A 24,764-nucleotide genomic window follows, 5' to 3' on the forward strand; every position below is an offset into this window, starting at 1 on the left:
TGTCTGTGCTTTGTTTGTTTGTCAGGGTAAGACGTGGCATGAACACAACCGCATCAGACAATAAAGACCTATTTTTGCATGCTTCCTCAGATAACAGCACGGCTTCTCCGAGCCGACTGCACCACATCACTGGGAAGCCTTGACATAATTCAGATAAGAAAACTCTGCCCGAGAGGCTAATGTTTGTAAATAACAGCTCGACTTTTTTTTTTTTTTGGTGACATATTTCTTATGAACCGATACACCACAGGCTGACAGGTTAATGCAAGCCCACAATGAGACGCCGCTGCAAATATATCTGACATGCCAAAAGACATTTCAAATCAGATTGCATCGATGCTGCTTTTGTGCTGCATGCTGTATCTGTGATGACGAGTGGATGTTACGACAAGCGAAATATATTTCAACACCAGCTTTAAACGTGCTATGACGTTTATCGTTTGCTTAGCGGATCGTAATAGCTATCGGTTCGTAATTACATTCTCTCGAATCAATGGCCTGTCAAAGACGGATGCAACTGTTCATCGGAGGGAAGGGGGTAGAGGAGGGTCAAAGGTCAGGTTTTTAATTAAATCCCAGACACCGTGTGTCACGGACCCAGCTCTGGAGGACTCGGGGTCCGTGAGCAGTTTTGACTCACCTCCCGTTGACATTGTTGTTATTATTATTTTGGTGATGTGTGTGTTTTTCTGCACTGTGCTGTGTTAGTCTGTGTCCCACTCATATGTATAGGCAGGGTATGGGTGTGTATGTCTGCGGGTGTGGCTGGAGGATGGAGCTCAGCCACCTGCAGGCCTGAGGGGTGTGGCCCTGCGGAAGGACTGGCCACACCTGAAGTTCATGCCACACCTGTTGGTGATCAGGGCTCGTCGGGGGAGCTACTTAGGAGAGAGTTGGAGCTCCCACCGGCGCGGGATCATTAAGCTAAGACTCCAAGTCAGTGCGTAGCATTAGGAAGTGCGGATCGTGTGTGTGTGCGCGCGGGTTCAGTGTTTAACGGCTGCTTCTGTATTGTCCTGCAGGTGAAACGAGGGACCAGAAGGGCAGCACGCACAGGGTGTGCAGTAACACAACAGCGGGGAGCACGAGCACGAGCACAGACGTCGGAGGGAAGCACGCACATGGGGTTCGAGGGAGCAACGGGGAGTTATTGTGTTTACAGCTTTCCACTGTAAATAAAGAGCACTGTTTGCATCGCAGAGTCTGCGTTTTGGGTCCTCCTTTCCCCACATCCCCACGGTCTGCCCTCCAGACCGTGACAGAATGATCCCGCCAACCGACATGGACCCAGCAAACTCAGGAGTTTCCACGGAGGAGAGATCGCTCACGCAGCTATGGGATTACTGCCGGAGCGTAATCCAGGCTGTAGACCCACCCAAGAGACATATACAGGTAGTGTTCTTTGACAATTATCTCTCATCCACTACCTTCACCATGAACATTCTGGACATTAACAAACTTAGGCACCTGGTCGCTAGTTTAAGGGAGAGCTCGAGTTTTGAACTATTTGGCTTGGGTGGTCCGAGCATGGACAGTTCGGCTGCTCTCCTAGAGACTCTAGCCGCTTGGTTTTTCACGCGTCGGCGGAGGGCTTTCCCGTCGATGCTCGCGGCACAATCGTTTGATCCGCCGTTACGGAAGGCATGCCGCACTCTCTACCATCATCCCGTTACGCCTCAACCCACTCCTGCGGTTTCAGCCCGGTCAACTGGCAACGGACCTACAGCGCTCATCACCGCAGTGAGTAAACCCGACTCATTTGTTTCTATTAATCCTGTCATTGAAAAACAAAACACAGATGAACAGCAGAGGACTGTTTCCGTACACCCGGCCCCGCCTTCACGGAGGAGAAGGCGTCCTCGCAAGCAGCGTTCAGCCACCTCTACACTCACTCCTGTGCTGATCGAAGGCTCAGGACCAGCGGCTCTGGACGCCACAGTGAGTAAAATGGACTCTGCCGGTGTCGTAAATTCCCTTCCTGTGAACATGGACATAGAGACTATAGCCACTACGGCAATTAACAATGGAGAAACTGTAAGAGGTGTAACTGAACTCCCAGTGGGGATTTTTGGACCACCGACGGACGAATGTGGCCTGAGTGCTAATGCTGGGGCAGAATTTTGCATAGACAGCCCTGAGGTAGTTAGCTCAGAGTCGGTGGGGTCAGAAACTGCTTGCTTTACCTCCAAAAACTCAGAAGATGTTCACTCTGAGACTGTGAGCTGGGAGCTAGGGAGTTCACAGCATACAGACCCAGATGACTTTTTGGCTCAGTCTGGCCATATGGAGACAGAGGTTCTCCCCAGGGCTTCCCCAGAGGCCGAACTGGAGGCCTCAGTTGCCTCTGGACCCCTGGAATTTGTTGAGCCAGCTGTAACATTCTCATCCTCTCCACCCTTCATAATAGCCATATCACCCTCAACTCAGTCCGCTGCCCAGCTAGTAATGGAGTCTGCTGCCCAGCTGGTGACTGAGTCTTCAGTCCGGTCAGCCTCTCACCTTCATCCTCAGTTGGAGGTCGATATGCCTGCTGGACCACCTCTGCCATCATTTCACCTGTCTGTCCCTGCATCGTTGGCCAGTCCACCGGGAGCAGCGACCGCACCATCATCACCTCCTCCCTCTGCAGCTACTTCTCCACCAGAGTCCCATCAGACTGCAGCGACCGCAGCACTCTCGGCTTCGCCATCTGCATCACCTACTCTACCTTCACCTTCCCCACCTGCAGACACCGCATCACCATCTTCACCTCCAGATCGACCGTCAGTAGCTGTAGCGCAGCCGGAGGTGCTCAGGGTGCTCGGAGAGCGGGAGGAGCCCGCACCGCCAGCTGTGGAGCCCTGCGAGCCGGAGCAGGAGCCCGGCGAGCCGGAGGAGCGGCTCAGCGTGGCGGAGCAGGAGCCCTGCGAGCCGGAGCAGGAGCCCAGCGAGCCGGAGGAGCGGCTCAGCGTGGCGGAGCAGGAGCCCAGCGAGCGGGAGGAGCTCGATCTTCCCGAGCCGGAGCTCAGCGAGCGGGAGGAGCTCGATCTTCCCGAGCCGGAGCTCAGCGAGCGGGAGCCGGAGCTCAGCGAGCGGGAGCCGGAGCTCAGCGAGCGGGAGGAGCTCGCTCTGCCCGAGCCGGAGCAGCTCAGCGAGCAGGAGCAGCTCAGCGAGCAGGAGCAGCTCAGCGAACCACCAGCAGAGGAGCTCGGCGAGCGGAAGGAACAACCGGCGCTGCCAGCCGAGGAGGAGCTCGGCGAGCCGAGGGAGCTCTCGCTGCCAGCCGCCGAGGTGGAGCTCTCGCTGCCAGCAGCCGAGGAGGGACCCGCTCAGCCGGAGCCGGAGGTCAACGAACCGGAGGGACCTCCACGTCTGGCGCGGCCTCCACGCCATCCACGTCCTCTGCATCCACGTCAGCGACCAGCGCGTCATGAACCGTGTGCCACACCTCGCTGTTGCTCACCGGAGGAGCAGCGCCGCCACCGGACCCATGGCAGGCCGCCTGGGGAGCAGCGCCGCCGCCGTCGGACCCGGGGCAGGCCGCCGGAGGAGCCGCAGCGCTGCTACCGTCACTGGATCCCGGGCAGGCCGCCTGGGGAGCAGCGCCGCCGCCTTCGGACCCGGGGCAGGCCGCCGGAGGAGCAGCAGCGCCGCTGCCGCCTCTGGATCCTGGGCGGGCCGCCTGGGGAGCAGCGCCGCCGCTACTGGGCCCGGGGCTCGCCACCGGAGGGGCAGCAGTGCCGCCGCCACTGGAGCAGTGGCAGGCCCCCAGAACCGTTTTTCTGCTGTTGCCGGACCCGTGGCCGTCCGCCGGAGCTGCAACGTTGCCGCCATTGGACTCGAGGTAGGCCCCCTGAACTCTTTTTGTAATGATGGGCCGCCTGAGACTGTTTTGTGGTGTTTTTTCTTTTTTTTGCTCCATTGCAGGGGGTGCGGTCGGACTTTGGAACTGTGACCTTGGGGGGGTTGTTTCTTTTGTGGTTTTTGGTTCTGGCCCTCCGTCCTGGACCCCCGCCGCCCGCCCTGGGTTGGTTGTGCTGTGGTTTTTGGTTTGTGTTTTTGTTTTCGGGTCGTCGGGAGCCGACCCTTAGAGGGGGGGTACTGTCACGGACCCAGCTCTGGAGGACTCGGGGTCCGTGAGCAGTTTTGACTCACCTCCCGTTGATATTGTTGTTATTATTATTTTGGTGATGTGTGTGTTTTTCTGCACTGTGCTGTGTTAGTCTGTGTCCCACTCATATGTATAGGCAGGGTATGGGTGTGTATGTCTGCGGGTGTGGCTGGAGGATGGAGCTCAGCCACCTGCAGGCCTGAGGGGTGTGGCCCTGCGGAAGGACTGGCCACACCTGAAGTTCATGCCACACCTGTTGGTGATCAGGGCTCGTCGGGGGAGCTACTTAGGAGAGAGTTGGAGCTCCCACCGGCGCGGGATCATTAAGCTAAGACTCCAAGTCAGTGCGTAGCATTAGGAAGTGCGGATCGTGTGTGTGTGCGCGCGGGTTCAGTGTTAACGACTGCTTCTGTATTGTCCTGCAGGTGAAACGAGGGACCAGAAGGGCAGCACGCACAGGGTGTGCAGTAACACAACAGCGGGGAGCACGAGCACGAGCACAGACGTCGGAGGGAAGCACGCACATGGGGTTCGAGGGAGCAACGGGGAGTTATTGTGTTTACAGCTTTCCACTGTAAATAAAGAGCACTGTTTGCATCGCAGAGTCTGCGTTTTGGGTCCTCCTTTCCCCACATCCCCACGGTCTGCCCTCCAGACCGTGACACCGTGTTTGGCTGTGTGGTGTAAAGGAGGTGCAGACAGTAACAGAATCAAAGCTCAGCCCAACCTGAGGCAACTGGAATACTTTGGCAACATTGATCTTAATGTCTATGGTATGGCTCTTGTCAGTATTGATAGATGAATGTTACGGGAATGTTCACAGATTGCCTGAAGCCAACTGGGCTAGCGCTGTTTCAGTGAGACCTGGTTGTGAGACCTGGTTGCATGCAAGCAGACATGACTCATTTGGGGCTTCAGGCAGTGGATCTGGCATATGAGTTTGAGCAGCAGCATGACGAGTCAGGGACAGAGAGAAGCTACACCCAGTCGGTGCCTTAACAAACGGCAGACTCGGGCTAAGGATGCTCCAGAGAATGAAAGACTCTTTCAGAACATTTCTAACAAGAATTTAAGCATCTATTTCCTGTTATTATGTGTCTGTTCAGTATGCATCATCGCAGTACGGTTAGCAGCACGTCCTTTAGGGCTTAACGGACACTCGTATTAATTCTTGAGAACCTATTCCATGCCAGAAAACATTAATTTACAATGGGGAACAGATGAATAGAGGCAAACACGGGTTTTTTTTGTTCTTTTTCTGAGAATCGTTTCAGACGCTGCCTCACCTTAGGATTTCTGCAGCCCAGTCTAACTGAATGAATAAATATGTGAAGTGGCTCATTTTGATTCTGCTGTGACTCCCTCAGTAAGTCAGTTTACCTGACAGGCAATTAGTATCAGTCGTCAACCACACATAACAAAACCTTGATAGTCTGAAGTGGTTCCTTGTTTCAAAAAGAAGTGCCACGAAATTAATCACTGTGCATTCGAATGCAATCAAGTGAAACCCATATATTTAGAGTTGAACGGAAATTGAAATTAAATGATATTAAAATTCAGAGACTGAGTGGCTAGAAAATAAGAGTAAAAAAGTCTCGTCGTCGTGTCCTTGGGCAAGACACTTCACCCGTTGCCTACTGGTGGTGGTCAGAGGGCCCGGTGGCGCCAGTGTCCGGCAGCCTCACCTCTGTCAGTGCGCCCCAGGGCAGCTGTGGCTACAATGTAGCTTGCCATCACCAGTTTGTGAATGACTGAATGTAGTGTAAAGCGCTTTGGGGTCCATAGGGACTAAGCAAAGCGCTATACAAAGACAGGCCATTTACCATTTTACCATCTTCATGGTGGCACAAGAGGAAAGCTGAGGGGATCTCCATAAATCCGTGGTGACCGTTAATTGACAGAATATAGTAGTTAATTTTGTCACTTACTACTGGATTAACACAGAGTCAAGAGCTAAGTTACTGGTAAAAAAAAAACAGTAACTGCCAATGAAACACATTTGTTTATTAAACTGTAAGTATTTATAATAGATACAAACATTACTATCATGGAATAAAGTGTTCACTGCACATTAAGCAATAAATTCAGCATCAGATACAAATCCAAAGCAGAAACTAATTTCTGTGGTGTGTAGACATTCTACATTTAATTAAATCTGCTCCTTTGTCATTTTCCATTGATCAGACATTGATCATCACTATTCCTATAAAATTTCCCAGAAACCACAATTATGACCTGGTCAAATGTCCAGGGCTAGTTTGGCCAAGCTAGTTAATGTCTGCAGGTTTCCACATTTGTATATCTGTGACACCATGAACAATGTAAGGCAAGTTTTGTGCTGCACAGTTAGGTGTGTGACATACCGTATCTTGACGGGACCCTTTCACCACCTCTTGAGTTTCGATAACCTGGCCGTAAAGCCATAAAATATAATCTTTCAACAAGAATAGCAATATAAACTTCAAAGTTTTCTGTCCTGTGAATAAGTGCACCCTAAGAAAAGAGACAAAGGGCACGGTGTTTTATCATGTAAAGGACAGTGCTTGCTGAACTCAGCAAATAGGATGCTTTGCTAAAACATTATCATTGGAATATATCGTCAGTATAGTCAATAAAATTATCAAATGAGAAAGAGCACAGCTGGACAAATGGCTCCCCACTCGAACGCCTTTAAAATCAAAGATAGTATTTTAGTCTGAGGCAGAAATAGGCTTTCATTGCAAAAGCTCATACAATGCTTGTTCAATTAGATTAGGGAGAAAAACTGTGGGGTTTTCTTAAGCTTTCAAAGATATTAGTACAACATGCAGCAGATTGAGAGGGCTGCTAAGACACAGACTGCTGTGCTGGTAAAAACTTTATGGCATTTTTGATGGTCCACTGGCCCATCAACACAACAACCCACTGGGATTTGTGCTTATGCTTGAGAGTCAGTGCAACGCCGGCTGCATTTAGTTAATAAATTGATTTAAGCAAGACTTTAAATAGGACTTAGTTCATGAATTTAATAATTTCCTTTGAGAAGGATGAATATGAATTTGTTATGAAATCTAACTATTCTGTACCAACATAGTAAACACAGGTAATGAAACCATACATGCGGTACCTTTTTAGCCAGGTCCAACTAAGGAGTATTACTTCTCTGGTTACAGGACGAGTGCCACTGATCTGCATTTGGCAATTTCAGCAATACGTGGGTAACTGTATAAAGTCAGACAGCTCACAGCTTTGCTTATTGCCTTCCAATGGCCATGAATTTAAGGCCAGGGCAGTAAACATAAGCTGCTAATGTTAGCAGTACTGCTGCTGGTAAGGTTACAGTGCACACATAGTTAGTATGCATAAATTGAAAGCAACATGTGCACTCCCACACTCATTTTTATGATACCTCTGTGCATTTCGCAGACCGCAGTGCTGATGCAAGCCATGCAGGCGATACAAGAGCGAGTTTGGTGCTCTGCCCCTTAGCTAAAGCGAGCCGCTATTAGCATAATAGTATACTTCTCCTGGTTAAAATTAAACAAATTCCTTACTGTTGACATTGCACAGAAGTAATGGGGAATTAAAAATGCACAGTGCTACCGTTGATTAAACGAACAAATAGATATCATGATTCAGTTAACATCATTTGTATTCTTCTGTCTAATCCTAATGTAAAACAACTGTTCAACACACCCAAAATGTTTTGGCTGTGGACAGGGTTGCTATTTAATTGCAGCTTTAATTTAATTAAATCAACACTCTTTCAGCTGCTTTCTTTTCAGAGTTAGAGTGTGGCAATACATCACTGAAGCCACAGAGGCCCATAAATGTTCCTAAGAAGTATCCTGCTATATAAATGTCCTGACATGCACATTTTAAACATTCCCAATGCTGGAAGCCGGCCCGTAGCTTTGATGAGAGAGGAAAACAGCGCTGTTTACAGTTTAATAAATGGCACCCTATTTATTTTTCTGTGATAACCTGTGACTAGGTGCATTGACCTACCTGTATGAAGTGTATGTGAAGGTAAATCCTTATAACGACTGCATATTAAAGCCTGGTCATAAACATGGCATGAAGCGAAGGGAAAAATGTGACTGATGGATGTTATTCAAGGACATATCCATGATCATCTAACCATAATGCCCTCAGTACTCCAAATAATCTCTTCTATTAGTGTGGTCATAGCTGGAGCGTGTACAGTCACGGCTCTTTAACTTTGCTATAGTGGTGTAGCTTTCTTCAATCTCCTATAGTGTATGTGACCATTGCCTTGAGCGTGATCTCTGTCTTTGCCGTCCCTTGGTATCAGCAGTCAAAGCTAACAGCAAGAGGTTAAGTAGGTCAGACATGCAACCAGTGAGGCTACAAAGCCCAAGGTCTTTTGTTTTATGCAACACTGTCTTTCCTGAAACCAAACAGATGTTTTATGCTGAGGGAAAGGGGGAATTAATTGATCCAAGCCAGGAGAAGTTTCCCAAATGCTGGCCTGATAATAGGGGACCCGTCATCATTAGGATTGATGGCACCAATTTATTATTAATGATTCGTAAAATGAGATCCAGTAGACCCCATTTTAAATACATTTTCCATTACGGAGGAGCTGACAGGCAACACTGCTGATTTCACTACGAAAGCCTTTCACTGTTTCTCTTTTCTCCCTCTGAGATACAGTATCCATTCTTCGCACGGTGCAATGTCTCACTTTGGTGATGCTTGGATTGTCCCAAATTGAAAGCATTTGTTTTAAAGCCAAGAGGTGAATTTCAAGCCTTGTCATGGCGCCTTGATATTTAGGTGTTTTATTTTGTTTTAAACCACTGGATGCAATGTCATACAGTGCATCCTAACAGATAGTCTCTTTCCCCCGAAATGTCCCCCGCTGGCCTCAAACTCTGCAGCCATCTGCTCTGATATCATATTCTGTCAGTCAAACCGCCTTCATTATAGCAAGTGACACAGTATGAATCTAAATGCTAAAATATTCTGTCTGCTTGTTAAGTCATTTATGTAACCCATGAATCAGAATATCCCAATGTTCCTTTGGTAAACAAAAAAAGAAAGAATATGATAAAAGTACTGATGAAATCAATGTGTAATACAGTAGATGGTGCAGATTAGTTCCTGCACTACAGCGATACAGGAGCATCTGGCTTAAATGTTTGTCTGATAGCATCGATGGGCTTTGCTTGGTAGCAAGAAAGTAATTGCAATCTAAATGGATGCAAAATTAGGGACAGGAAAAAAAAAACCTTAAACTTGCTGAGACATTGGAGTTGATTTAAATACAGACAGCATTTAAACTGCCTCTGGGGCCACAATAAATTATTACACAGGCTCCCAAACTAGACATCTACCTTCTTACAGTAGATAAAGCTTCCACTCCAAAAATACCATTAGCAACGCCTAGAGTGTGCTTAATAATTGATGACTCCAGCATCCATGATAATTAAGAGTTAAGTGCGCGTGCGTAGGTGTGCGTGTGCACTTTGAGGTCCTGTGGATGTGTGCGGTGATAATCTCCATTTCTATTTGCGTGTGGGTTGCAATCCTGTTGAATAGGTGGTGATTCCTGTTGAGCTGTGAAAACATCCTGGTGGCTTGCCACTCATCCTCCTTTACACTCATGCTGATGTAAGGGGAGTTCTAGGAAGCCATTACTCCAAATGACTCTCATTTTCTTGGCAACATCTGAGTGCAGTAGAGAGGCTGTCTTTGTGGGCTTAAAGCTGCAATGTATAACTTTTTGAATGTTGCCATTCTCTGCAGCAGCAAGGAGCTTACAGTGGAGATTCTTTTCATATGCAAAATAAACCAAGAAGGTCACACAGAAAGCCAGCTGAACATGTTACACAAACACATGTGTTGTTGTGCGTTTAATAGCTTTAGTACAACACTGTAGCTTTAGTGGCTTTACGGCTAAGCTTAACCCCTTAGAACAGCGGTCCCCAACTCCAGGCCTCGAGGGCCGGTGAACTGCAAGACATGTTGAGGAGGTAATTTAGCCATTTGAATCAGCTGTGTTGGATCACGGACACATCTAAAAACTGCAGGACACCGGCCCTCAAGGCCTGGAGTTGGGCCTTAGAACAACATGTGTCCCAGTGAAGGATTCTTAAACTTAATTTTTAAAGAGCAAAACGTATCTTTGCTGTAACATGACTCTTGCAGTTTGCGTTTCATTGCTCCAGTCACTGTTTACAGGCTGACGTATGTTACTAGCATCTCTTCTTTTACTGAGTGTTATGTTCTCTAATACATGACACGTCATACAAAAGAGAGCCAAAGCCTTGAGAAGCTTAAAAAGGGTTCAGTGTCCACTCCAGGTCAGGAACAAGTTACTACCAGGTGGAGAAATATCTCAGGGTCTTGTTCACAGGTGAGGGGAGTGTGGAGCACGAGATTGACAGATGGATTGAGGTGGCGTCCACGATGATGCGAATGCTGTACTGATCTGCTGAGCTTAAAAGCGAAGCTGTCAATTCACTGGTCAATCTATGTTCCTACCGGCACCTATGGTCACGAGCTCTCGGTAGTGACTGAAAGAATGAGGCCGTGGATACAAGCGGAGAAAAATGAGTACCCTTAGATCTGTGGCTGGCCTCTCCCTTAGTTATAAGGTGAAGAGTTTGAGAGGGACTCAAAATAGAGCCGCTGCTCCTCCACCTCGAAAGGTGGTTAGAGCATCTGACTAGAATGCCTCCTGGATGCCTTCTGGCTGAGGTATTCCAGGCATGACCTACCGGGAGGAGGCCCTGGGGCAGACCTAAGATTTGCTGGAGAGATTATATCTCTAGCTTAGGAACAAGTCTGTGTCACCCCCCAACCTGAACCCAGGTAAGTGACAGAAATTGGATGGATGGATGGATGGCATAGCAATAAGGTAGACACTGGTGGTGAAGACCCCTCTGATGTCACATTCATCCAGGTGAACCTCCTTATCCAATCAGAATTAAAGGAGATGCAAAAGCTAGGTTAATGATGAATGATGTTAATAACGATCGAAGGAAATAGAGTGATTGGAGAAAGAATGTACCTGCACAGAGGTGCGTGTAACACAGAAAGCAAATCACCACTCTCTCAAGTAAAGCCACCTAATTAATGAACGTGTCAATCATCCTGTGCAAGCCATTGTTATTGACTTCCTATGAGTTAATGGCAACACCACCAACACAGTCTACATAAATATGAATTGTAAATAACTCCTTTGTTACCTGAATATTTGTACAGTCAGAGCTGCAGGTTGAAATATTTTACCGTTAACATAATTTCTAATGAATATGGTTTCAAAAATCGGCTGTTTTTACAGTTATTACTATGACATGTGACACTGTAACACAGTCAAAACGTCTGCTCTAATAAAGACCTATTAAAGCATCATTCTGTCCAAATTTTGTAGTCATCCTAATGCCACTTAGCCGTGGTGTCACCTCAGCTAACTGTGTAGGAAGCTGTGTGCACTGCCTGACTTTTTTTGCTTGTAAATCCAGAGTAGGCATGTTTTTTTGTTTGTTTTTTTAGCCTAATCGCCGCATCCTCATGTGAGCATTGAGCGGCAATAACCCAACTCCCACTACAGCTAGGCACAGATAAAAACAAATGCTCTGTGCAGTTCTGTGACATCCAGTTGTATTTAAAACATGATGCCCGAATAAAAGACTGATGAATAATACACCGCAGAGTGGGTAGGTATCAGTTCATGTGGACCGTTAAAGATTTCCTGCTTTGTTAGCAGTGCTCAAAGACAAAGAAAGAAGAAGGGGAAAATGCAGGGTCATCTGCAATGACTTAATTATACTGTTTACACGGTGAGTGTTTAAAGAGAGGAAATCAAATACCTGATAAAATTGATTTTTGCTCTGAGAACTTTCCAGAGTTGTAAAATCCTCCCAGCTGGCGATACAGAGCACTGTGCACTGTGGTTATAGCATCTGATCAGCCTCCAGACTATCTCATATCTGGTACTCAAACCAGCTTTCCTGGGCTATATTTCATCATCAAAATGATGCTACACACCCCCTCCAATGCGAGTCCCCCCTGTGCTTCTAACCAAAGGCTGTTTTCAGCCCAAACACCCAGTACGTAAAAACTGACTCACTGATTGTTAGCAGCATTCCCATTAAACTTAAATCACATAGATGTACATTGTTATTTGCAATGTGTCAGTAAAGATTTTATTCACTGCACCTTTAACTGTAGCTATTTCAGCTTCACAGACCCCCTGCCTCTCACACACATACACACACAAACAAAATATGCCTAAAATGTAACACTTAGGGTTTATGTGAACCTGTTTTGCATACCAAATGAGTGAGGATTATCATATCAAGGCTACTGAGACCGTAGTCAAGTAAGAGCTAGATTGTTGAAAATCAAGTGCCTATCTCAGTGATGAACAATGTCCATCAGTGCTTGGAATTAATTTGCAGATGCTTCTTTGTGCGGGTATCACACACAAACATCGGATTCCCTTGTGTGTAGCTACAAACCAGGAGGCAGAAACAGAGGCGTATGCACGCACATACGCAGTATTTCAAATGTTTACTTGCACACACAAATGCACATTTTCGCCCTGTCTCCCTGTGAAATGCAAAAAGCAGAGGGAGAGGTTTGCATCTGTACAATAGCCACCTTCCACTTTTCATTTTGTGTGATTCATTCTGCATTAGTCTGCCTGAAAAATGAAATGCATGAATTCAAAACACACTCAGTGCTGTACCGTGTAATTAGAGTGTATTATGCACTTAACTGCAATTTGAATAATACAATGCAAATCATTTTCCGCTGAGACTTTTAAAGGGAGGATATTTTACTTTTAACTTGCACCCACCAAGACAGAGGCAGAAAATGTGAACGAGGAGGGAAAACGTGTTCCTTCTAAAACCCCATTAGGAGGGTCTGGCCTTCCACTTTTGACTCAGCTGTTAGCCTGGTAGCACTTTGTGCACACCACATGATGTGTCAAGCTAATCGCTGCACAGCAGCTGCAACTGTTCGGCAATTGCAAAGCTGACGAAAATATATACCCCGTGTTTCTGACCTCAATTGGCTTTAAGTCTTTAAAGCGAGCTCTCACCTCCTCGAAACGCTCACCCCTAATCATAATCTTAAGCGGCGCTTATTTATAAAAGGGACTTCTATTAACTGTCTTGATAAAACTCTTCTTTCAGTTCCGGTTCTGTTACAGTCATGGCAGAAGCCAGACAGTAATCGTCTTTCATAATTCAAGCCTCACAAGTCCTAAATTGAATCTCTAAGATGCATTTATCTTAATGTAATCCAGATTTATTGAATTATATATCTGCTTTCGATTTATTATTTGCACTAAGCAAATAAATCTATCAAGAGTTTTTTTTTTGTTTTTTTTTAAAGTGCAGAGGACTTTCAGTGGACTCAGTCATTAAATTACAATGGCAAACTAACATGGTCTACATAAAATACTGTACTATTAAGCACTCAACAAGTAACAAGTGAAAGTAAATCATGTACCAGGGTTCGTGTAGAACTACGTCCTAATAAGAAGGCTGCACTAACTTCAGAGGGATGGAGTATTGGCTGCATTAACTATGACTGTACAGCAGCCGTTTAACTGAGCCATGGAAAAATTGATAGCAATATAAACACATTTTAATGAGTCTGATGATCAGTGGAATTCAGAGCTAATTTGACTGAGTATCACAACAAAACATAGCTTGGGGGAAATGCGAAGCAGAGTGGTAAGAATTAACACATGTATCAGTCTGTTGTTTTGAGGGGTGGATTTCTGAGCTGCTGGTAAATGTATCTTCCCGCGTTTGCACACAAGCACGCTTAATTAGTAGATATTGTAAATAATGTACCTGGATCCAGCTGCGAACATTATATGTAACAAAAGTCCCAGTTTTCATATTTACTTAACAATCCCAACAAATATTTCCACGATCAGGGTCCAGGGCCAGTGCATGAACCATTTGTCTCTCTGCTATTTACACACTACATCTATCAAATTGCAGATTTTAGGGAATGGGTTGTGTCTGCGTAGAAATTTAATCTATTAGAGACACTGGCATGAGCACAAAACCAAGACAGTGGGAGAGAGAAATATTTTGGTAGGGACTTTGCTTCCATAAAAAGATTAAATCCAGAAGGAGCCAAAGATATTTCATTCTTACAAACCACAGAGTGCTGCATTTATGCCAGCTTATAATCAAAAAACTAAACAGTCCCAAAGAGGTATTGGATGCTATAGTAATGAGGACATATTAGAAAGCGTAGCAGTTTCTTACTTACAAAAGAAACTGAACTAATACAGCATGATGGAGCCTGTGCTGCATGTCTCAGTCTATCAAACACATTCTCTAACGTGATGCACACGTTTTTAATAAACCATTACTGACACACAATGCATACAATAAGATGTTAACCAATTTGCATTCATGCAGTTCGATATCTTAAATCTGCACTAATCAATATTTTTACATCAGCAGTGGATCTTGTGTAAGAGCTGGCAAACCATCAGACTCATGGCTCTGCACTTTCACTCAGCTTTTTAGAGTATTATTTAGATCAGGGGTGCTCACACTTTTTCCGCATGTGAGCTACTTATAAAATGACCAAGTCAACATGATCTACCCACTACAAAAATCCAAAACATATACTTATTTATAAATATATTGAGGATTCTTTATATCTACAATGTATATACATGCATAACCGCAATATCCAATATTTCACAACACAATTAACAATGTAAATTTTTTGTCATTACCTGAGTTTACTCTGATGACTTGCACTGAATTGAATCAGCCAGGGATGCATAGTCCAGACAGTAGCTGCTGACGGCCAGCCTCAAACACACTTCCAAATGTTCATCAGTCATGGTGGAACGGTACTTGGACTTAATGATGTTCATGTGGGAAAATGATGACTCACATAAATAAGTGGAGCCGAATAATGCAGTCAAAGAGGCAGCACATTTCCTCATGTTGGGGTACTTTACTTCTGTGAGTAAGTTCCAGAACTGTCCATGATCTCTGGACTTCAGCTCAATGTCGGCTTGTAGTGTCAAAATCTCATCTTCCACTCCAGAAGAGTTCAGGTGAAATAGTTTTGCAATTTTTGATGCGAGTGAATCGACATCAGCATCTTCCCGAAAAGGATAGCACATGAAGGTAGCGACTGGCTCGAGCAAAGAAAAGTCTTGAAAGCGTTTGTCAAACTCTGACAGACAATTGTCAATCTGCTCTGTGTAGCGTGCACTGTCAAGTTGCAAACAGGCCATCCCCTGCATCTCCAGCTCTGACGCCAGGTTTTGAAAGTTTATCAAATCATGGCGCTGCAGCTTTAAAGAGAGATGTTGCATCTTTCGTTTGAAAGCATTAACTGAGCTGATCATGTTGATCACTGTTTTGTCTTTTCCTTGCAGCTGTAGATTAAGGTCATTCAACATGTTTGTCAGATCGGTTAAAAATGCCAAGTCTAACAGCCACTGACCGTCATTAAGTTGCATGTATTCTGCTTGTCCAGCTACACGGAAAAACTCCTTAATCTCCGGACAGAGCTCTCGAAATCTTTGCAGGAATTTCCCTCGACTAAGCCACCTCACGTCAGTGTGTAGCAACAACTCAGAGTGGTCGCAGTCAGCCTTCTCCAGATGTGCACGAAATAACCGTCTTTGAAGAGATCTGGCGCGAATAGAACAGGCGATCTTCGTTGCAACATTCATGATCTCCTTCATGTTGAGCATTTTAGCGCATAACGCTTGTTGGTGGATTATGCAATGGTAATTTAGGAAGTCCGGGAAAGCATCGTCCTGCCTGCACTTGGCAATAAATCCATTCAAGCGGCCAACCATTGCGGGTGCTCCATCTGTGGTAATAGACACCAATTTGTACACTGGGAGCTGGGTTTTCTCGATAAAGTTTTTGAACGACTGAAATATGTCCTCTCCTCGCGTCTGTTCTTTCATGGGCAGGACTGTTAATAGCTCTTCTTTTGCAGTGATATCAGTAAACACCATACGAATGAAAATGCACACCTGGGCTGTGTCACTCACGTCCGTAGATTCGTCCAACTGCAGTGAGAAACACTGGCAATCTCCGATGTCCTTCCAAAGTTGCTGGGTTAAATCCTCCGCCATGGCTTCACAGCGCCGTGTAACTGTACTTCTTGACAGCTGGAGAGCTTTGATCGAAGATGTTATTTCTGCCTTATTTTTAAAGTCTCGGAACAATGAGTCAGCTGCTTCAACGAATGCCTCTTTTACCATCTCTCCATCTTGAAAAGACTTCTTGTTTTTAACGATGATGTGACTCACCCGGAACGATGCTTCGGTGGCGGCTTTCACTTTTGAAGTTTGTTGTGTGAAAAATGACTGCTGTCCGGACAACTGGGATTTTAGTTCCTTCACCTTTTTCTTTCTTAGCTCACTTTTCGGCGGGAATGTAGTGTCGTATTTTCCGTGAACAGTTCGAAAATGCCGCTCCACATTTCCCTTCTTTGGCATTGCGATGGCAGCCTGGCAGATGAGGCAAACGCACTTCGAAAATGACATCGTGAAAAAAAAGTCTTCCTCCCATTCCGTATGAAAGTGATACGTTTTTGTCTTCTTACTTGGTCCAGCTCCCTCACTCATTTTTAACCCTTTCTTAGGTTTAGAAAAAACCGAGAGCTAAAAATTGGAGTTAACTCGCTGACTAGCTTGTCAGTTTTACTACACTTCGTGCCGCTGTTTGCACATGCGCAGCGACCTAAGGGTCAGAAAAAAATCCGATGTCATCTGACTGGCTTCCCTGTATCAATCAAGTGACGGGATGGATGATAGGCTGGCATCTATTTTTTTAATGCCATGCGATCTACCAATACTACCTTTGCGATCGACTGGTCGATCGCGATCGACGTATTGAGCACCCCTGCAATATAGCATGTCCTGACTGTGGGGTTTTGGAAACACATTAAAACGTACAGCTCTGTTATCACTTCCAACATAAATGAAGACAGAAAACTAAACAGCAGTGACGTTTGTAGGGTTACTGAAGTTTGGCTAGCTGGTATATAATGATGTGCTACGTGACCGCTAGCGACACAGCTATGTTAGCATAATATAAACAAGCTAACTTTTTTTCCACTCGATAAAAGTTAACGTGAGTGTTCTCGGTGGTCAGGAACAAATATAATCGCATGGCAGGATGCTGTAAAAGGACCAAACTTCAGCCAGGAGAACAACTGAGATAATCCATCCACAATACGAGGTTAGTCATTTATATACTGCTGCATGGGCTGGGCTGTAGTTACAGCATGAGGTTTTAAAAACTGAGCTTAAATAAATGATTAGCAGTAATAAAAGACGAGGGAATTCAACAGTGATTACTGACTGTTTTAGGAGCTTTTTGAGATTAAATAGAAGAAAATACAAAACATGTTAACAACACAAAAGCCATATTAAACACAGACTACTTTAGGCCCGGAAGTAGGATTCGTCACGTCATCACTTAACGACCAGATACTTCACCTCATTATATATTTTTTCCATGTAGCCAGATGTTTATGTAACGTTTTACAATGGTTCTGATCAATTGTTCTCCAGACTTTCTAAAGGCCTTTCAAAGTTTGTCTGCTTTTTCATTTTCAGTCCAAACCTTGCGCCTGGCCATTTTTAGAGGAATGTTATTTTATGTGTTACTTACCTATGAATCTGATCCATGACTCATTCAAGCATAAAAAGGCACATCACTCACAACTTGGCAAGGAACTAATTTTAAATGGTAGGCAATTTGCTACTAGGAGCCTGTCACAAAAACACATAATTTATTCATATTTCTTTAACAGAAAAGTGCTAACAATAACACAATTTAACAGGAAAAATAACAAGGTGATTCTCAGAGAGCTGTTAGCTGAATAATTGCCATATGTCAGCATGGTGTTGAGTGTGTCAAAAAATGTGGGAAAACTGGACAAATGGAGGACAAAAGAAGAAGTGTCACGTATGTGAAAGGTATGTGCTTAATGCGGGAAATAAATCCAGCGAAGACTTGACACAGGACCTGAGAGACGCATCTGGTCCTAAAGTTCATCTACTGTTTAGCCTATAGTGTCTACAGCCAATCACAGTGGAGGCTTTCACATGGTTTAGGGCTGCATTTCAGCCTGTGGTGTAGGATTTTGTCATAAATGATGGAATTATGAACATAGCAAAGTACAATCAGATGTGGTTACCTGGATAGAAAAGCACACAATGAAACACTATCAGTGATGGACTGGCTTCCCCAGACTCAGAGCCTCAACATTATTGAAGCAGTGTGGGATGATCTTGACAGAGAACTGAACAAAAGGCAGCCAAGATCCAAAGAAGAGCTTTGAATGTCCTTCAAGAAGCCTTAAGAACTATTCCTAAAACTACTAAAAGAAATGACAAAAAAAGCTGCCAAAGAGGAAAGCTTCAGTTTGAAAATGAAGAATAAAGATGATTGTACCAAATGCTGACAACTCAGCCTTGTTAGAATTGTACAAACTCTGCTTTTGCCTTTTGTACTGTATTTCTGTGTATGTTTGTGCACGTTTCAATAACTCAATTCCCCCTTTTCTAGCAAAATATGAAGAAATGAAAGGTGACACAAGACTTTTGTGAGCTTCAGAGTAAGTACAAGAAATGATAATCAAATATTTACCACAAAAATCTTTTTCAACCAACAAAGGTCAGCTGACTTTAACTGACACAGCAAAAAGACAAATTGAACTGAATGCCAATATGTTATTTTTGCTTTATGTCTGCTGGAGTGCAAATTAACTATATTTATTAGCATTTTTACCATATATTTTATCCAAAGATACCGTGTCTGTGTTATGATAACAGCTTGTTCAGCAGCCCCATTTAAAAAAAAAAAAAAAAAAAGACAAATCTGTACATCACAGTAGAGGCTCTGTCATGCATCTATATCAGTGATGGGGCATCACAGGGAGTTTGACAAGGTGTGTGGTGGAAAAGGTCACATGCAAAGGGAGATTCACCTGCTTTCCTCTCCACCGAAGCTCCAGTGAAGTCAGTCGCTCAGAGACATTTGGCCAGCTTGATTGGTGGTTTTGATTCTTCCTTCCCTGACACGGAGACAGGAGACACCTGCTCAGCTGAGTAGGGTGAGGAACCAATTACTCTTGTCTGAGGAAAACAGAAGACAGTCTCCTGTCATTCACCAGGATAGACTCTTAGATATGTCAGCTGACTGTGGCCAACAGATGAGGTTTGGCACATCCATATCACACAGTCTTAGGTGCATGTAATGAAGGAGCACTTAGGGTTGCTATTATCCTTTGGATCCACATATTTGTTGTTTTTCTGCAATGACTCAGATTTCCTTGTAAAAAAAAAAAAAAAAAGGTCAGTGCTAAAATTGTGTCTTTGCATTACTGCATTTGAAATGTGGCTCTTTAGTATCTCTTATTATTATTTTTAGCTATGAGGATGACTAAAAAGAGTACAAAAGACAGTTATGTTTTTCAGACAGTTTACAGTTTTCTGAAATGTTAAAAGCATGTTTTTTAGACTGTATGGAGTTTATAATTAGAATTTTCTGACGTGTCATCCAGATGAAAGGAATATGGAGATATTTTAATTTAAATTTCCCCAAAAATTGGGATTAGAGGGATGGTGTATAAGAGTCACAGTAAGAATAAGTATTACCACAGCTCTTATGAAAGCTCTGGGAATGAGGCCTGAGAACTCAGAGAACACTTTATTATAATGGTTGCTTCCTGTAAGAGGTACTGGAGTCAAACAGCTTGGCTGGAACAGGGTCAACAACACGAGTGGATGACTCCATTCTGATAATTGCAACACTGATTGCATATTCTGTCATCAAATTTTCAGGTGACAGTCTAGGTGGAGGTTCGTGGAGAGAGAGATCTCAGGGAGTTGCTTCATTCTCATTAGCGTCTCTAGCTTCCATTATTACCTTTTTTGTCATTTAAAATTGAGCTGTTTCTTTACATTTAGAGAAGAATTTTTCATTGTTTCACTTTAAAGCGAGAGATTTAGGACACAGTTGTAGAAGAAAGGGTTTAACATCTCTTTGCTCTCTTCTCTTTCCCCTCACTCCAGCCAGTCGCAGCAGATGGCCACCATCCCTCTGTCAGAGGTTTGTGCCTGTTTAAAGGGTTTTTTCCTCCCCATTTGCTTGTAGAGGATATTTGAATGATTGGCTTTCCACCCTTAATGTTGGGCTCTTTACCTTACAATGTAAAGTGCCTTTAGATGACTACTGTGTTTTGGCACTGAGTGAATAAAATTGAGTGGTTACTGAAAATGTCTGTAAGGATGGCAGAAGCAATATTGTCTTCAGTGATTGATGCAGAGCCAGCTGTATGCGCCAGTTCAGTGTTGAAACCTGCAAGGTCGTGTAAGAGTTAGGCAGAGGAGTATTCACTACATGTGAATGTGCAGCTGTAGCATCATCATCAGGGTCTTTTCACAGAAAGAGAAGTGCTACATCACAGGCACACACACACACAAAAAGTATACAAGTAAAAAAGTATAAAAGCCATATTTTGTGTGACCAAGGCAGCTAAAGAAAGCCCATACTGAGGTAGAAATGAAAAATATCCACATAAATCATTATTGAAAACTCTCAAATAACTGATCCATTACTGTATTTCCATCTACACTTGGGAACTTTAGTACTTCAGGTGTTGGGCTTGGCTGCAAATCAAGAAAAGATCTTGAAACTTGGGATATGTGCTCCTTTTGAGAAATTGTTCTCAAGTCAAGACTTTAGAATAAATTATTGCTTCATTGTACAGCAGCAACTGGTAATGTGGGCTAATTTTGTTTCTGTTTGTGTTGTTTTTAGCCCCCACCGGAAAAGAAAAAAGTCATAATAGAAAAAAAAATTGTAGAGAAGCTAGCCAAGTGTTAACAACAACTCAGAATGCCACTGCAGCCATCTTTTCTACTCATGCTTGTATTTTTTTTACCCGTTTTCTGTGCATCAAAGATAACCTCTTCATGATGAAATCCGCTGTCAATCCCTTTACTGTGTAAGCGACTTTTCTACTAGTCAGCATAGTACGTACACGTAGGGTCATTGCTTCGTGTGATGTGCCATATGCAAGTGTGTCTATAGCCTCCAGGTTGGTTGAATTCCCATAATCCTTTCTATGTAGCCAAAGAGTTATGCAAATGGACACAAATGCATGACTATAAATTCAGCTTTACATAACCTTGAAAGAAAATTATGCAACAGCCTTCCACTTTACATGATTCTATGTACATTTACTTCAAACTATTCAGGCACATCGCTTTCTATTGAGTGCTGATTAACAGTTTTAGTTCATTACTCTTCAATTTAATCCGATTCTATTTATATAGCACCAAAGCACAGCTACAGTTGCCTCAAGGTGCCTCAAGGTTACATATTGTAAGGTAAAAACCCTACAATATTAAAGCGAAAACTTCAACAATCAGATGGTATCCTATGAGAATGCACTCTATGACAGTGGAAAGGAAAAACTCTCTTTTAACTGGAAGAAACCTCTGGCAAAACCAAGCTCAGGGAGGGGTGTCCATCTGCCACGACTAGTGGTGTGTGATACTGCATATTTTGGTATCGATCCGATATCAAGTAAATACGGGCCAGTATCACTGATACCGATACTTTTCAATAAATAAGATGGATGCATTATTGAATTGCTAAATCTCAATTAATTTTTATGACCTTAAGTGTTTTTTGTGATGTTTCCTTTTTTATTATTAAATAGTTAAAGCCCAGGAAATAATTAATTAATTAATTAATAATAAATTTTTATTAATTAAAATGCTTATAGAAAATGAATATTATCTTCTTCTTTTTTTTTAGAAAATTCTTAAATAAAAGGTGCATTCAAACCAGTAAACAAATGAAAACAAACAAGTACTGTTGAGAAACTATAATACGAAAATTGCAATTAAATTTCTCAACAACAGAAAGAACAACTGGTGAAAATATAAATAATATGTAAACAACTTAACAACCCCCAAAGCGTCTAAGTCACGTCTAAGTCACGTCTAAGTCACGTCTAAGTCACGTCTAAGTCACGTCACGTGACGGCGCAACATCTAAACACAAGAAGGGGAAGCAAAGTGAGCCTGAATGCTGAAGTCTCGGCCTCCGATTCTACTTTTAAATTTCCTAAGAGCCACAAGTAAACCTTCAGAGAAAGAAGTTATATTATATCCAATACCTTGAATGTGAGAATAAGGATTTAAAGTTTAAATTTAATTTAACAGGGAGCCAATAAAGGGAAGCCAATATGGGAAAAATATGCTTTCTTTTTCTAGTCCCGGTCAGCACTCTTGCTGCAGTATTTTGGATCAACTGAAGGCTTTTCAGGGAGATTTTATGACATCCTGATAATAACGAATTGCATGAACTAGTTTGTCACTTTGACAGAGGATGTTTCTAATGTAGCAACATTGTGCAAAGTAAGTCCTAAATATTTGTTTAACGTCGATGTAGAAGGACATATCCTGATAAAAAAAATAACTTCAAGATTCTTCAAAGGCCACTGAAAGACAGACACCATGTTTCTAACATTTTAGATACACCCACAGGTGTTGTTTAAATTTGGAAGCAGGGAATCAGAGGTCATCCATGCCTCAGCTGGCCTCATCAGCTACTTTTGATTACATTGATTACTAGAGCGACAGTTATTTTCCAGCAAAGTTCCTGATATTTAAGAACGTGAAGATACATTAAACTCAACAAATTCCATCATTAAACATCTAAATAAATAAAAAAACAACCTATCATTACACCTAGCTCAAATAACCAAACCATTAAAATTCTGCTGGCACATTAATGCACGACTAAAAATAATTATCCTCTATTATTACACTCTTAAAAAGGGGCACCTTTATAAAAGCATGACCTTGTCACCTCCGTGGATATGTCTGTTTAACAAATGTAGCACTCTTTGCTGCCAATACTCTAGCAGCTCTAATTAAATTCCAATTGAAATTATAAATGTAGGACCTGTTACAAGGTGCTACTTTGCCGCTAAATATCTTAACTGTCCTCACAAAGTACAGAGTGTGGTGGGAGGGGAAAAAAAAATTCCCTCAGAAAACACGGATCAGTTCCCGAACCACAGTCTTTAAGAGGCTGCACGCAGAGCAGTCCTAGAAAATTGCACTTCTGTTTTGTTTTCATTTTATGACCCAGCTGTTGCTTGATGGCAGCGGAACATATGTCCCCATATGGAAAAGATATATATAAATCGTATAAAGTTTGTATCTGTCTTGTGTGAAACTTGTATGAAAAGCATATAAGTGTGAAAACAGATATAAGATCCCTTGAAAAATTATATAATGAAACTTGTATGTTTTGGATACTTACTAAAACAATGTATGAAAGTAATGAGAAAGTGGCCACTTTCATGAGTAATCACATATAAGTTTTTACTATTTCTTTTCCATATGGGTCATGTGGAATTGATGGAAGTGCAAATTTCTGTGCAATCGGAGCTTTGAATTACGAGCAAAATGTTTTGCATCAATATTGGCAGCTGTGTAATCTTTTACAAAGTGAACCCTTGAAGGCTTTTTTTTTTTCAGCAGAGACATTCTGCCAAAGTAAGAAAAGTGCAGTTTACTAATAGTTTACTATAACACATTGCTATGTGTCCCATAGTAAGGCCTTGACAGCATCACAGTGAGCCAGCATCGGCAATAGTGGTAAACTGAAACCGGAGGAGCTAAATGGAGTTCAATCATTCGAAAATAAATTAAATTGTTTGCATTTGTGCCTCCGTGGAAAAGGAAAAACATTGCGTGCGTCAGGTGTCCAACCAAGCATATAAAAAGCTATAAATTTTAAAGATTAAAAAGTAATTTTGTCTAGTCTTCTAGCTGATATGGATCTGGTTTCGTATCATACCTTTACATTGTGTTATGTTTTATTCTTTAAGTGTGAACTGACCAGGCAAAACACATAAATAAAACACGCACACGTAATAATCCTAATCTATCATCCAAATGCAGCGAGGGCCACTGAAATGCCTCGGTGGGCCTCTTGTTAGCTGTTTACTCTGTCGCACAATAGCTTTAATTTCACTGTGTTTAGGAATACCTGCTGCTCAAGTTACTTCTTCCTGTCTCGCCTAACCCCTCTGTGACTTGTGACCCATCTAAATCACTTTTCAGTGTAAAGAGTGTGTCATTAGATGTTTAATTTAAAACCACATTACACTTTACAGCACCCCAGTGAGCTTTAACACTGACTAACAAATATCCTATTGAGTATAAAGTAATAAATACATGATTAAACAGATGTCCCATCTCAGTTATTATTTCAAAGAAATAGCTGGATCCCTGGACTTGCAGGATTTGAATTAAAGCGCATAGTAAGAGCTGCATAGTCTGCATAGACTCTGTAAATTGGAACAATGGGGTACTCAGTGTGAAATTAACAGTTAAGAACAAAATAAAATAAAAGTTAAGTGTATAAGAAGTATATTAGCTATTGTGGCTCACTATCTTTTTATATTCATGGGAGTAGATAACATGCAAACTATGCAATTAAAACTGGCCCGTGGGTAAAAAGAAATATAGGTCAGACAATGAGAGGAATGATGACAAGAAAGCTGTTGATTTTCTGCCTCTGGTGAAGGGATTGATAGGCAATAAGACTTTCTATCTTCCAAAAGAGCTCATTCATGATGCCCGAAGCCAATACCAACACTGCCA

General features: G+C 43.1%; 3 long non-coding RNA genes across 3 annotated transcripts; all 3 read left to right on the forward strand.

Annotated features, from left to right (window-relative positions):
* Positions 1 to 660: 660 nt before the first annotated feature.
* Positions 661 to 1,199, forward strand: LOC309690376. The gene is made up of 2 exons (XR_014271728.1): positions 661 to 936; positions 1,023 to 1,199. It is a non-coding gene; the product is annotated as an uncharacterized lncRNA (long non-coding RNA).
* A 2,605-nt stretch (positions 1,200 to 3,804) lies between these two features.
* Positions 3,805 to 4,692, forward strand: LOC309718608. Its single transcript, XR_014280030.1, has 2 exons — positions 3,805 to 4,430; positions 4,516 to 4,692. It is a non-coding gene; the product is annotated as an uncharacterized lncRNA (long non-coding RNA).
* Positions 4,693 to 17,275: 12,583 nt separating this feature from the next.
* LOC309689932 lies at positions 17,276 to 20,170 on the forward strand. The gene is made up of 3 exons (XR_014271562.1): positions 17,276 to 17,301; positions 18,637 to 18,685; positions 20,145 to 20,170. It is a non-coding gene; the product is annotated as an uncharacterized lncRNA (long non-coding RNA).
* Positions 20,171 to 24,764: the final 4,594 nt, after the last annotated feature.

The sequence above is a fragment of the Aulonocara stuartgranti genome, assembly GCF_965226115.1.
Source record: "Aulonocara stuartgranti genome assembly, chromosome: 2".
Taxonomy (NCBI): domain Eukaryota; kingdom Metazoa; phylum Chordata; class Actinopteri; order Cichliformes; family Cichlidae; genus Aulonocara; species Aulonocara stuartgranti.